Here is a 15872-nt window from a genome sequence, read left to right as displayed (position 1 = left end):
ATAAGGAGCTAAATTCAAAAGAACATTAAGTGTGAAGTGAAAGAAGAGGCATTTCTGGAGGAGGAAGGAGTTTTGTAGCAAAAAGAAAGAAAATCCAAAAGAAGAAATGGAGGGCATTAAAAAAAGAATGCATGAGCCTCTGATGGGGAATGTTGATGATGGGGTGGCTGTGCATGTGTGTGGGGTCCGTCAGAAATCTCTGTACCTTCTGCTCAATTTAAAAAATAATTTTATTTATTTTTGGCTGGGCTGGGTCTTTGTAACTGCATGGGCTTTCTCTTATTGTGGCGATCGGGAGCTACTCTCGGTTGCAGTGTGTGGGCTTCTCCTTGTGGTGGCTTCTCGTAATGCAGATCATGGGCTCTATGGCATGTGGACTTCCATAGTTTCGCCACACGGGCTCAGTAGTCATGGCTCCCAGGCTCTAGAACACAAGCTCAGTCGTTGTGGAATCAGCATGTGGAATCTTCCCAGCCAGGGATTGAATCCTGCATTGGCAGGCAGATTCTTTACCACTGAGCCGCCAGAGAAGGCTTGTTCAATCTTTCTATATTAATTTTTATTGGAGTATAGTTGCTTACCTTCTGCTCAATTTTATAGTGAACCTAAAAGTGTTCTAAAAAAGTAAAGTCTATCAAATAAAAAGTGAGGAAGAAGCAAAGCATGGAAGCAGGCAGTGACCTTTTCCTCTCCCTAAAATGTCTCTTCAAAGAAAGAAGCAGCTATTGATGAGCTGTAATTCATTCCTCCACTTGACATTTGGAGATGGTTGGAGAAATGCTGCCATGATCTATCTGGGGGTTGCACGCTTCAGCCTGTCTAATCCCGGATGGCTGGAAGGGGTGGGTTTCTTTCATCCTGACTTCTTTGAAGATGCCTTTCAGGAGAGGATCCCACGGCCTCGTAAGAACACAAACGGAAAAGTGAGTGAGCTTCCCCAGGAGCAGGAAGGCAATCTGGGTGGAGTGGGGGGTGTGGGGCCCTGACGCAGGGTTTCTCTGGTGACCTGTGATTCCACCATTGTCACATCTTCAAGGCCCTGTGGACACATGTCCATGCAAATACCATTCCATCTCAGCAGACGTCCATCTGGCAAGAGCACGTGCCCATGTCAGGGCTGATCCACAAGATCTGTCCAGCAAAAAAAGCAAGAAGGCTCTTCTGAAACCAACCTCCAAGAAGCAATAAGCCTTTCTTGTTTCTCCTGGGGACACCCATTGGCCTAAGGTAGTAAGCGTTTCACGCAGAGAGAAGGAATTGGAGGGTTCAAGTTTCTCAGGTGGCTCAGTGGTAAAGAATCTGCCTGCCGATGCAGGGGACATGAGTTTGATCCTTGGTCCGGGAAGATCCCACAGGCAGTGAAGAACTATTGAGCCTGTGCTCTAGAGGCCCGCGAGCTGCAACTATCGAGCACATGGGCTACAACTACAGAAGCCCATACGGCCTAGAGTCTGTGCTCCTGTGCCCCGCAACAAGAGATATCACTGCAGTGAGAAGCCTGTGCACCGCAAGGAGAGAACAGCCTTGGTTTGCAGCAACAAAGACCCGGCACAGCCAAAAATAAATACATACACATTTTTTTTTTAAAGATTCATTAAAGTTTTTCAAGAGTGAGAGTGATCAGGGACTTCCATGGCGGTCCTGGTTAAGACTCCATCCTTCCAATGCAAAGGGGTGTTGGTTCAATCCCTGGTCAGGGAACTAAGTAAGATCTCATATACTTCAGGTTGTGGCCAAAACAAAAGAAGGAGAGCGATCATGCTTTGGTTTAAAATCTTTCTATATTATTGGCCCCTTTTAGCAATATTTGCAAAGCCACTTTATCTATTAGGATCTACAGTCACACTATAGATCCACACTATAGACCAGTAGTTTCATCATCTGATGCAGACAGACACTCATCAGAAAAGTCCCTGATGCTGGGAAAAATTGAGGACAGAAGGAGAAGAGAGTGTCAGAGGATGAGACGGCTGGATGGCATCACCAAGGTAATAAACATGAGCTTAGAACATCTCCAGGAGATGGTGAGGGGTAGGGAGGCATGGCATGCTGCAGTCCATGGGGTCACAAGGAGTCAGACACGAATGGGCGACTGAACAACGTAGTCACACTGCCTGATGCCTATCGGCTTCTAAAGAGCTGAAAAAATGCCTGATACCTTGGGGGCAAAAAAAGTCTCTCTCTCCAAAATTAAGAGAAAAGAAACATCACATGTTGAAGTATTCACAAAATATAACTTTAGATCTATTGAATGAATTATTAAATTTATTATTTTTCAACTTTCATTATATGAAAAAACTATAAGCAAGGGGGAGGAAGGGGCAAGGAAGGGAAGGAATGGGTTTAGGAAGGAGTTTGCGTTTAGCAGAGGCAAACTAGTACATACAGGATGGATAAACAGCAAGGCCCTACTGTATAGCACAGGGAACGATATTCAGTACCCTGTGACAAACGATAGTGGAAAAGAACATGAAAAAGAAAATAAACATGTATAACTGAATCATTTTTCTCTACAGAAAACATTAACACAGCATTGTAAATCAACTATACCTCAATAAAATTTTTAAAAATGAATTAAGAAGAAACAAACAAACAAACCTATCTGTGGATTTGATTTTTTTCACTTCACAAGAATTCCGGTATAAGCTAAATGATTGCTGAGAATTCATATGCAAATTAAATGATTTCCTTGGAGCTAAACAATTTCAAAAGCAACTTAGAAAAATCCATTTAATATTTTACAGCAAAACCATATTTAATGTGAGTTGAAGGTATATTTTACAATGTTTGGTCCACTTGGGGCGAGGCTGTAAGCATGGAAACGGTCTATAAAATCTTTTAGAAATTTTATTTATTTATTTAGCCACACCATGTGGCAGGAAGGATCTTAGTCCCTCAACCAGCAATCAAATCTGTGCCCCCTACAGTGGAAGCCTGGAGTCTCAACCACTGGACCACCAGGGAAGTCCCGAGTCTATGAAATCTTAAAGTGGCAATACGTGCAAATATTTACCTATAAGGATATTCATCCCAGTGTGATTTACCAACAAGGCTGTTCATCACGTTGTGCTTTATGATACTAAATATAAATAACTCAAAACAACCTAACTCCCCAGCAAGTGGAGACTAGTTTAACAAATGCTGCTGCTGCTGCTGCTAAGTCGCTTTTGTCATTTCCGACTCTGTGCAACCCCATGGACTGCAGCCTATCAGGCTTCTCCGTCCATGGGATTCTCCAGGCAAGAACACTGGTACCACAAAATGGATACTAAGGGATCAGTGAAAATGAAGTCGTAGGAGAATATTTAATGATCCAGAAATATATTTGTACTATGTTAAAATATAAAACAGTTTGTACAATATGGTTGATCTTGTTTGTAACAGAAAAAAATATCCATAGAAAAAGAGCGGCAGGAAATATTCCAACAAAGGTAATGTTAGTGGTTATTTTTGGATGGTAAATTATGAGTTAAATTTACTTTCTTTTTAAAAATTCTCTATATTTTCTGCTATGCACATTTATTGGTTCTGGAAAGCAGACAGGTAAGATTTATAAAGATGGGAAAACCGTGATAGATGACAGCTCTTTCTCTGGTAATCAGTAAATTCTAACCCAAGAAGCCTCTGTAGGGGCTTTAGTGGACAGACTGAGTGGAAATTGCCAACATTTACCTCTCTTATGTCTGAAGTTGAACATCATGGAGCCATCACTTAGAGACAGATTTTTGACTAAATAATGACAACACACACTCATATCACAACCAGTAGTTAGAATAAGCCATTTAAAAAATAAATTGAATTTTGCAGCACTTCTGTATCTTCTCCTTCTACTTAGGATAAGATCTCAAACCTTTATCACAGCCATGTCCATCAATCTCCCCAACTCTACCCCCATCTCTAGGGTCATCTTTAGCTCCTCACAGGCTCCAGAGTGAGAATCTGTAGCCATAGAAAGATGTTCCTACCACACTGGTGGGGAAAAAGCAAATTATGATTCATGTGTGGTTTATTCCCATCTGTGAAGAATGCAGCCACAGTGTCCCCTTTTTTGGGCTTCCCAGGTGGCGTCAGTGGTAAATAACCCTCCTGCCAATGCATGAGACATAACAAATTCAGGTTCAGTCCCTGGGTAGGGAAGATTCCCTGGAGAAGGGCATGGCAACCCACTCCAGTATTCTTGCCTGGAGAATCCCATGGACAGAGGAACCTGGCGGGCAACAGTCTATAGGGTCGCAAAGGGTCGGACACAGCTGAAGCGACTTAGCATGCTTACACATACATGTCCAGAACTTACTAATAGGATGCACTCAAAATGTTAACAGTGGTTACCCTTGAATGATGTCATTCTGAGTAATTTTAAAAATGTATGGGTTTCCCTAGTGGTTTAGTGGTAAAGAATCTGCCTGCCAATGCAGGAGACACGAGTTCCATCCCTGATCCGGGAAGATCCCACATGCTGTGGAGCAACTAAGCCCCTCACCACAACCATTGAGCTAGGAGCCACGACTACTAAGCCCATGGGATGCAACTACTGAAGCCCTCGTGCCCTAGAGCCCATTCTCTGCAACAAGAGAAGCTACTGCAATGAGAAGCCTGAGCGCCGCACCTGGCGAGTAGCCTCTGCTCTCTGCAACTAGAGAAAGCCTGCACGCAGCAATGAAGAACCAGCACTGCTAAAAATATATAAATAAAATTATTTGTAAAGCACATGGCTTGAAACTCTTACAGAGATAAAGTGTCAGTCTTACAAAATGGATCTGTGACTCTTACATTGTTTTGCTCACTCTCAGTACTCGAACATCTCTAATGGGAAAGAGCAAATTAGATAAGATTGCAAAGTTACCTTTTAAAGAAGAAAATGGATAGAGATGCTTCTAGAGTGGAAGGCAAATAGATGGGGAAACAGTGGAAACAGTGTCAGACTTTATTTTTTGGGGCTCCAAAATCACTGCAGATGGTGATTGCAGCCATGAAATTAAAAGACGCTTACTCCTTGGAAGGAAAGTTATGACCAACCTAGATAGTATATTGAAAAGCAGAGATACTACTTTGTCAACAAAGGTCCGTCTAGTCAAGGCTACGATTTTTCCAGTGGTCACGTATAGATGTGAGAGTTGGACTGTGAAAAAAGCTGAACGCTGAAGAATTGATGCTTTTGAACTGTGGTGTTGGAGAAGACTCTTGAGAGTCCCTTGGACTGCAAGGAGGTCCAACCAGTCCATCCTAAAGGAGATCAGTCTTGGGTGTTCATTGGAAGGACTGATGCTAAAGCTGAAACTCCAATACTTTGGCCACCTCGTGCAGAGAGTTGACTTGTTGGAAAAGACCCTGATGCTGGGAGGGATTGGGAGCAGGAGGAGAAGGGGATGACAGAGGATGAGATGGCTGGATGGTATCACTGACTTGATGGACACGAGTTTGGGTGAACTCCGGGAGTTGGTGATGGACAGACAGGGAGGCCTGGCGTGCTGCAATTCATGGGGTCACAAAGAGTCGGACACGACTGAGCAACTGAACTGAACTGAACTGAGGGTAGAAGGATGAAGTGGGACTGCTGAAATACTGGATTTCATTCTGTGGACACTTATGTTTGGTCTCAAGGCTGAAGTGACTGCTGAGCATATATGAGGGGGACAGGGCTATCTGTTGATTTTCCCCAGGCTAAGGGCTCAGGATGTCAACACTGCTGAGGCTACCACCATTGTTCCTTAGGTGGGGCACAGGGTCATCCCTCTTTAGGCAAGAATCATAAATGTACCCCAGGGGCCAACCAGCTTGGAGGAGGGTACTGATTTTCCGACAAAGCACATGAAAAAAGAAAACTACCTGTGACAGCTGAACATTCAACATTCAGTTTAAAGCGTTGTGGGAAATGCTGTAGAAAGATGGCTAACTAGAAGGATCTAGAATCAGAGGGGCTCTGTCCCAAGCCTGCCCCTACCACTCAAGGATTGTGGGATCTTCTCAACATTCTGGACACAGTGATGTGAAACTCAATTCCTGGGTCAGTGAAGGACTTGCTGGCCCAGCTACTGGAAGTGTGGTCAGCAGGCTGTCACCAACCATCAGCCCCTTTGAGCTCTGCCCCGACTGCAGAGCCATCTTGCCCAAAGTCCACCCTCCTGAGGGGTCCCATGTCCCATAACTGATTGAGAGGGAATATAAAGACTTGTTCATCCCAGCTCAACCTGAGATAACTCTGAAGGGCTACTCTAGCTCCAGAGCTTTCTGTAGTTTGGCTGAGGCCAGCAGTGGGTGCATCAGAGCTCAACTTCTCCTTCTGTTCACTCTTGTTCCCATCCCCTCTCCCTCCATGCATGTTGATCTCAGGGGCACTCTCAGTACCATGCTAAACCACCCCTACTCAAGGGCATGCCCTAAAAAGCGTGCTGCCCAATAATCCAGTGTCTGCTTCCTGAGGAGCCCAACATGGGACAAATAAGTTATTTTTTTTTTTTTCAAATAAGTTATTGAATTAACCTGAGCCTCCATTTCTTCATCTATAAAACCCAGGATGACAATATCAATGCCCACTACCTGAGGCTGAGAATGACGAGAGATCATGTACGTAAAATGCTTGACATGTGACAGTTACTCAATAAATGGCAACTATTATGACTGTAATTTAAAAAGAAGTAGCCTGCCCTTGACCACTCACCATCATCACATTTATCAGATAGTTTACCCTCAGTGAGAGGGATCTTGAAGACATGGACATAAGGTAAATCTACATTGGTGGAATACAAAGTTTGGGGCGAGAGATGTTACCAAAGAGGGCAGTGTAAAGGGGGTGCCTCCTCCTAATAAAAGTCAGTCCACAGACATCTGGTTTACCAACAAGTCTCTTACGAGTTTGGTCAGTACAGGGCAGCCCTGTAGGGTCCGACCACTTCTCAGCAAACTGACCAAATTGAGGTCCTGGCCTGCCATGCCACGATGGGGAGCAGCAGCTGTGTGCCTTCTACACGATGGACGCACCCTAGACAGGGCACTCCCTCCATGCGTCATATTTGACACCAGGGATGGTGGCCCACACTTCAGGGCTGTGCACACAGTTGTGTTGTTTCGTTGCTCAGTCCTGTCTGACTCTTTGCAACCCCATGGACTGTAGCCCGCCAGCCTCCTCTGTACATGGGATTTCCCAGGCAAGAATACTGGAATGGGATGGCCATTTCCTTCTCCAGGGGATCTTCCTGACCCAGGGATCCCTCCCAAGTCTCCTGCATTGGTAGGCAGATTCTTTACCTCTGAGCCACCTGGGAAGCTCCCACGCACACAGTAGGGCCATGAATATGTGTGAAGCTGGGTCTTCACACCCTAACAAGGAAGGGAGAGAAAGTGGACTGTGTTGTTGGTAGAGCATATGCCCTCCCTACTGTCACCCCTGCCTTCTGCTGACCTCTGCTCGCCCCACACGTTTCCTGGGCTTTGGCATCTGGCTCTTGGTCCTCCCCACCCCCGCGTCTGCTGTCCCACTGCGCATGTGCAACTCAATGCTGAGCCGCAGAGTGATCGATGACATTATAGTGACTGGGACTTTTTGTTCCCTGAGTTGTTTTTGTATCTGCCTTGGCTGCATTTTCCCCTCAAAATCTGTGTCCTGGGTATAGATTTGGCTTTGGGAGAGCTGTCCATCTGGATCTATTTGATTGTAAAATGCTGTCTTGTATTTAAAGCTACGGTTGTCCATGATGAAGCGCAGACACGTGGCGGTGGTTTTCTGGTCCAGGAATGGCATAAGCCTCTGAGTCTTAGAAGAATACAGGAGGCATGGGGTCTGTAAAGTCATCTGGTGTTCTTTGACACTTGGTTTGTCCCTGGGCTCTGGCAAGGGAATCTGGGAGCAGCCTTAGGCTGCCAATCTCTTTACACAGAGCCTGGAAATTTTTAGAAATCTTACTTTGAAGATATCATTTAGCTAGCACATAATTTTTCTCATGGTTTATTGACACGCAAAAATGATGTTTATAAGACTCCAAGTTTGGACTAGTGTGTGTTGATGGTCTCCCATCTGGCATCATTGGGAAATAAGGTAATTCTCTCTCTAAAAAAATAAAAAATAAAAATAATAATAATTCCATAAATAGAAAAATCACTTTCAAGGCAAATCTTCCTTCTGTATAATACATACTTTTCCATCTTTTAAAAAATTCCTTGCATTATTGAATACTATTTACCAGCCCTTTATATACATTATTGCATTCAGCCCTTAACATTTCTGCAAAGTGGATATTATCATCATTTAGCCAGTAAGAAAACCCAAAGCTTGGAGAAATTATGTAACTTGGCTAAAATCACAGGTTGGGTGACTGCCAGAATGGAGCTTTGAATCCAATTTCATCCAACTCCAAAACCCACGTGATTGCTACCACACTGCAAAAACGCTCCTACTTTTCTCAAAGTCGGGATTATAAGCATATTTTTAAACTTTACTGGATGGATTAGAGACGAAATTATAAAAATCAGTGATAATACAGGGCTGAAATACTGACTTAGGCGAGACCCTTGGTTGAGGTAACAAATTCAGTGGTGTTTGCTCAAGCCAAAAAAGAAGGATTTATTATTATTTATTATTTATTTATTATTAGAAGATCAGGTGCATTAAAAGATTTGAGGAAAGCGTGCAACCAACTCTCAAGAATGAGCTGAGACTTGAGCCTTAAACTTATTAGACCCTCTCCGACCCTCATCTCTGCTTTACTCTGTGCCTCTGTTTCTGTTTTCTCCTTTTGCAGACCAATTTGAAGGTAGGCAGTCCAGGGTTGGTACTGTGGCTCTTCAATATTATTAGAACCTAGATACCTCTTTTGCTATTGTTCTCATTATCAGAAGGTAGCTGCCATATCTCCAGACATCAGGCTCTTATTCCAGGCTAGAATACAGGAAAGGTTAGGGGCAATAGAGACTTTTCCTTTTTATTCAGGGGAAGCCCAGTGGACAGATTTCTCCCTACCTTCAAAAAGCTTATACTCCTTCAGGGAAGATAAACATAAACCATTAAAGATTTTTGATACGAAGATGTCAGAGTACTCAAGAGAGGGACTTCCCTGGTGGTCCAGAGGCTAAGACGCAATATTTTCAATGTGGGGGCCCCAGGTTCAATCCCTGGTCAGGGAACTAGATCCTACATGCCACAGCTAAAGGTTTGCATGCCGTAACTAAAGATCCTGAGTGGGGCAATGAAGATGGAAGAACTGGCACAGCCATATAAATAAACAAAATGAATATACAAAAAAAGAGTAGCCAAAAGAAATAAGTGTCTATGTCTGAAAGACGGCAGTGAGAATATTCATATATCTTTATAATAGCGCCAAATTGCAAATAACCAAAACATACATCAACTGAAGAAAAGACAGGTAAATTGTAGCATATTCATACAATGGGAGATTTCTTAGCAAAATTCCCTCTGCAATCCCTCCCCAAAGCCCCCAAACCACTACCACACGCAGCAACATGGATCAGTCTCACAGATGTAAGTTTGGATGAAAGAAGCCGGATACATTCCATTTACATGAAGTTCAAGAAGAAACAACAGAGGGACTTTCCTGGTGGTCCAGTGGCTAAGACTCTCTGCACTCTCAATGTAGGGGACCGGTTTAAATCCCTGATCAGGGAACTAGATCCCACATGCCCAAAGTAAGAGTTCACGTGCTGCAACTAAGGAGCCTGTGTGCTGCGGCTAAGACGTATAGCCAAATATTTTAAGAAAGAAGAAACAATAGAAGTCAGAATAGTGGTTGCCTGTGGAAGGGGGATTATTGATTGAGAGGAGTCATGCAGGACCTTCTAGGGGACTGGGAATGGTCTGCCTCTTGTTCTGAATGCAGGTGTACACTTATGTAAATTCACCAAGATGTACTCCTATTGTGCTCTCTTTTCTGTTTGCATTAGATCTCAACTTTTAAAAAGGTAAGTATGTATGGCACCTAAAAGAGAATGTTGAATCTTTTCCAAAACAAACAAACAAGTAGTAAATAGCTCAGAAAACTTGTCCTCGGACTTGTTTTCACGGTCAGCTCGTGATTGTGTAGCACAGAGGTTCTCAATCCTGGCTGTACACGAGCATCACTTTCCTTCTATTTTAATTTTGTGAACTTCAATTTGGTTTTTGACATAGGCAATCTATTTACCTGGTTTCATAGTCAACAGATTTGAAAAATAGGCGGTGAAAAGTTGCCCTCTGACCGCAATCCTGCATCCACCAAAAACTTCTTCAGAGACAACCACTGTCACTCGAGTCTTATAAATCCTTCCAGGATATTTTATGCCTAGATAAGTGAAGACATGTGCACATTTTCATCTCCTAAACAAGTGGTTCAGTTCAATTCAGTCCCTCAGTCATGTCGGACTCTTTGCAACTTCCCTGTCCATCACCAACTCCTGGAGCTTGATTAAACTCATGTTCATTGAGTTGGTGATGCTGTCCAACCATCTCATCCTCTGTTGTCCCCTTCTGCTCCTGCCTTCAATCTTTCCCACCATCAGGGTCTTTTCCAATGAGTCAGTTCTTCACATCAGGTAGCCAAAGTATTGGAGTTTCAGCTTCAGCATCAGTCCTTCCAATGAATATTCAGGTCTGATTCCTTTAGGATTGACCAGTTTGATCTCCTTGCAGTCCAAGGGACTCTCAAGAGTCTTCCCCAACATCATAGTTCAAAAGCATCAATTCTTCAGCACTCAGCTTTATAGTCCAACTCTCATACCCATACATGACTACTGGAAAAACCATAACCTTGACTAGACAGACCTTCGTTGGCAAAGTAATGTCTCTGCTTTTTAATATGCTGTCTAGGTTGGTCATAGCTTTCCTTCTAAGGAGCAAGTGTCTTTTAATTTCATGGCTGAAGTCACCATCTGCAGTGATTTTGGAGCCCCCCCAAAATAAAGTCTGTCACTATTTCCATTGTTTTCCCATCTATTTGCTATGAAGTGATGGTACTGGATGCCATGATCTTTGTTTTCTGAATGTTGAGTTTTAAGCCAACTTTTCCACTCTCCTCTTTCACTTTCATCAAGAGGCTCTTTACTTCTTAGTTTTCTGCCATAAGGGTGGTATCATCTGTGTATCTGAGGTTATTAATATTTCTCCCAGAAATCTTGATTCCAGCTTGTGCTTCATCCAGGCATTTTGAATGATGTACTCTGCATAGAAGTTAAATAAGCAGGATGACAATATACAGTCTTGACGTACTCCTTTCCCAATTTTTAAATCAGTCCATTGTTCCACGTTCAGTTCTAACTGTTGCTTCTCGACCTGTATACAGATTTCTCAGGAGGCAGGTCAGGTGGTATGGTATTCCCATCTCTTTAAGAATTTTCCACAGTTTGTTGTGATCCACACAGTCAAAATCTTTGGGGTAGTCAATAAAACAGAAATAAATGTTTTTCTGGAACTCTCTTGTTTTTTCTATGATCCAGTGGATATTGGCAATTTGATCTCTGGTTCCTCTGCCTTTTCTAAATCCAGCTTGAACATCTGGAATTTCATGGTTCACATACTGTTGAAGCCTGGTTTGGAGAATTTTGAGGATTACTTTGCTAGTGTGTGAGATGAGTGCAATTGTGTGGTAATTTGAACATTCTCTAGCATTGCCTTTCTTTGGGATTGGAATGAAAACTGATCTTTTCCAGTCCTGTGGCCACTGCTGAGTTTTCCAGATTTGCTGGCGTATGGATTTAAGCCAATTTTATTCATATAGCACTCTACTTAGGAGATTTTTTTCTTATATATTGATATAACTTCCTCAGTCTTAAGTTTGAATTGTATTCCAACATAAGGGCTTACTATAATTTGAGTTCTGAGGACTTTTTAAAAAAAGTAAATTTATTTATTGCCATACAGAATCTTTGCTGCTGTGCGGGTTTTTCTCTAGTTGCGGTGAGTGGGGGCTAGAGCTTTTCACTGTGGTGGCTTCTCTTGATGTGGAACACAGGCTCTAGGGCGCTTGTGCTCCAGTAGTTGCAGCTCCCAGGCTGCAGAGCACAGCCTCAGTAGTTGTAGCTCATGGGCTTAGTTGCTCCATGGCTTACGGGCCAGATCAGAGGTTGAACCTGTGTCTCCTGCATTGGCAGGTGGATTCTTTATCACTGAGCCATCAGGGAAGCCTTTCCTGAGGACTTCTGAAAAATGTTCATGCCCTGGGTTTTCCCTGGATTTAATGCATTGGAAGTGAACCCTGAATATGATGTGCAGACAGACATGGGAAGCACTGGTGTGGCTTACATTTCTGTTTCAACCTATGACAGGAAGGATGCTGGTTTCCTAGAGCTCAGAAAGCTGGCTCAGGGTTTTGGAAAGACAGATAAATTCCTTCCTTCTGATGAACAGAGAGTGTTCCTAGCTAAGACTCTCATTAGCAAGAGACACAGTGACAAGTAATTGAGAAAAGCTGGCCACAAGCCCTGGACCTGTATACAATGTGAGCAGCATTCCCCAAGTCTACAGATTTCATAGGACTTACCAGGCAGCGAGAACATAAAAGATGAAGGAAGATCTTTCTAGATTCTCCGAGCTGCAGAAAAGCAGCAGATGAGTTTCAAGATGGGTAAATGAAAGATGGAATATTGAGAAAAATAATAATCCAAATTATACTTATAGTTCCTTGGGCTAAAATATGTCTATGCACTATCTGAGACTGTCCTCTGAGCTTATCATATTCCAGTAGCCAAAGAAGTTGACTACAGGTAGGGCCCAGCCAGGAAAGGTGTTAGAAATCTGAGGGGAAACACTGTCCAGTATCATAAAAAATATTGTTTTTCAGGTTGAATTCTATGTTGGAATTTTGGTGGATAAATCTCAGAAAAATATTCTAGTACTTGAAAAGGGCACTGAAAACAGTTAAAGGAATGAGAAAGGAAACAAAGTATTTGGGCTTTTGAATATGGTAAAACTGATGGTTGATACCCTTATTTATCATTCTATTTATTTCTTCTTTCATTTTTGGCTCTGCTGGGTCTTTGCTGATCTAAGGGCTCTTCTCTGGTTGTGGCATGTGGGCTTCTCATTGTGGTGGCTTCTCTGTTGCAGAGCGCAGTCTCCATGGTTGTGGTGCTTGGGCTTAGTTGCTCCGAGGCATGTAGAATATTCCCGGATCAGGGATTGAACCCAAATCCACTGCATTGGCAGGTGGATTCTTTACCACTGAGCCACCAGGGAAACCCTGAAACACTTATTTAAAAGCTAAAATCAAATAGATTTCCAAGTTGGAAACAACCCAAATGACCTTCAGCGGGTGAATGGTTAAACTGTGCTACACCCATACTGTAGCACAGTTTAACTACAGTATGGATATAGTTAAGTACATTTTATTGCAGAATACTACTCAGCAATAAAAAGAAATAGGCTATTGGTATGCATAGCCACTGCTGCTGCTGCTGCTAAGTCGCGGCAGTCATGTCCGACTCTGTGTGACCCCACAGACAGCAGCCCACCAGGCTCCCCTGTCCCTGGGATTCTCCAGGCAAGAACACTGGAGTGGGTTGCCATTTCCTTCTCCAATGCAGGAAAGTGAAAAGTGAAAGTGAAGTTGCTCAATTGTGTCCGACTCTTAGCGACCCCATGGACTGCAGCCTACCAGGCTCCTCCGCCCATGGGATTTTCCAGGCAAGAGTACTGGAGTGATAGCCACTTGGGTGGATCTCAAATCTCAAAACATTACATGCTGTATGGGTCCATTTATATAACATTCTATAAACAGAATTATAAAGATGGAGAACAGATTCGTGGTTGCCAGAAGTTGCAGACAGGGCAGGAAGTATTGTAGGTGGGTGTGTAGAAGGGTGGCATGAGGGATCGTTGTGTCAGGGAAACTGTCCTGAGGCTTCACTGTGGGAGGGAACTTACAAATCTACACATGTGATAAAACTGCATAGAACTAAACACACACGTACACACACAAATGATATTCCCAGTTGTGATATTGTACTATGGTCATGCAAAATGATACCATTAGTAAGAGATTGGGTGAGGAGTCCATGGACTCACTCTGTACTATTTTTCACCACTGCATGTGAATGTGCAATTATCTCAAAATCTAATTTAAAAAATTAAATAAGCCTAGAATGTTAGTGCTAGAGAAATGTAGAAATGGACAAAGCTACATTGACATTGATTTTTATCCAATTCAAAAGGGGCAGCTCTTGACCTTTAATATAAGTAGATTTAAAATCAATAGAACTATGTGCCTGTTCATACATTGAGTAATAAACTTAAGAAATGTATTCACCTAAGAGATGTAAGGGCTTCCCTGATGGCGCAGTGGGAAAGAATCCATCTGCAATGCAGGAAATGCAGGACACAGTGGCTCAATTCCCGGGTCAGGAATATACCCTGGAGGAGGAAATGGCAACCCACTCCAGTATTTTTGCCTGGAGAATCCCATGAACAGAGGAGCCTGGTGGGATACACTCTATGGGGCCGCAAAAGAGTCGGACACAATTGAGCACACACACACACACACACAAGAGGTGTAGGAAAATAAAGACGCAAGTATAACATTAAAAAGCACGAATGGGTCTCTAAGACACATTAAGACATTTTGGAAGCTCACCTAACCTTGGAGCTTGATGTCCCGTAGTTTCACAACAGGATCACAATGTGACAAGGAGGGACTTAAAAATTACTCCCACAAACATTTGCTGAGCTCTTCCTATGAGTCAGGCACTGTCCCAGGTGCTCTGTGTTGGAAAGGCAGAAGACACAGTCTCTCTTTCCAAAGCTCATTACCCAGAGTTCTTCTGTAACTTTGTACATGTCCCACTGTTAAGGAATTCAATGCTGGTGACATTATTTATGGAACAGAAATGAATGTCATCCTGACAGATATTATTTTTAATGATATACTGATTAATAGTCACACTTGAGGCTATTTTAAAAATGGAAGCAGTCACCATGAAGTGTGATAGGAATTACCCCAAAATAGACCATTTTATCCTCTGTGAATAATTTAGACCCTGGCACTTGGAATGCAGTGAAGAGCGCGAGGATGGTAAAAGAACCGATTGGGAGCTTTCAGAAAGTAGGGTTGGTATCTTATTATCCCTGTATCGCCGAACTTAACAGTGTGTGCTTGGTATGCACCAGGAGCTCAATAAATGCTGAGGTGGCAACCCAGGGGCTCTTTTTGTTTGTTTTATATGAGTTCAGGCCAGAAGGCCATCTGCCATTGATGACTGGAAATTGATTTTGACCGGTGTCAGGATCTGGGATGGGATGTAAAATAAAATAACTGAATGGAGATGCAAAAGGCCATCGGCCCAGGGCTGACTCGCTACTGTACCTAGGAAATGCCTTTGGCAATCAGAGCTCTCAGGTCTGCATGGCTCTGCTACCACCGATTCCAGTTTTTTGCTTCTGGGTAAAGGAACAGAATTCTACCTGCTTGCTCCCTTCCTTTCGAAGGTCATGTGGGGATACAGCTTGATTCCCCATTTAACTTTCACATGCAGAGACTAGCCGAGCATCATGAACACTATAAAAATGATACTTAAACTTCCCTAGTGGTCCAGTGCTTAAGAATCCACCTGCCAATGCAGGAGACACCCGTTTGATCCCTGGTCTGGGACGATCCCACGTGCCACAGAGCAGCTGAGCCTGTAAGCCACAACTACAGAGCCTGCATTTTAGAGCCTGCAAGCAGCAACGTCTGAAGACTGATTGTCCTAGAGCCTGTGTTCCACAACTAGAGAAGACCCTGCGATAAGAAGCCCATGCACCGTAATGAAGGGTAGTCCCCACTCTCTGCAACTAGAGAAAGCCCTCATAACAATTAAGACCCAGCACAACCAAAAAGCAAGATAAATTAACAAATAATTTTTAAAAATATACCATGGCAATGGGAAAATATTCTGAATACTTCTTGGTGGTGAACTTC

At 43.1% G+C, this 15872-nt stretch overlaps 1 long non-coding RNA gene and 1 other non-coding gene across 4 annotated transcripts in view; one reads left to right on the top strand and one right to left on the bottom strand.

The window, feature by feature from the left end:
* Nucleotides 1–15872, bottom strand: part of LOC102409541 — a 68865-nt gene that overhangs the window by 36377 nt on the left and 16616 nt on the right. The gene's annotated exons all lie outside the window — the stretch shown is intronic.
* Nucleotides 9045–9117, top strand: TRNAE-UUC. The gene has a single exon. It is a non-coding gene; the product is annotated as a tRNA-Glu (tRNA).

The sequence above is a fragment of the Bubalus bubalis genome, chromosome 3, assembly GCF_019923935.1.
Source record: "Bubalus bubalis isolate 160015118507 breed Murrah chromosome 3, NDDB_SH_1, whole genome shotgun sequence".
Classification (NCBI taxonomy): domain Eukaryota; kingdom Metazoa; phylum Chordata; class Mammalia; order Artiodactyla; family Bovidae; genus Bubalus; species Bubalus bubalis.
Note: the sequence above shows the minus strand (reverse complement) of the source record. Positions and strands in the feature narration are given on the sequence as shown.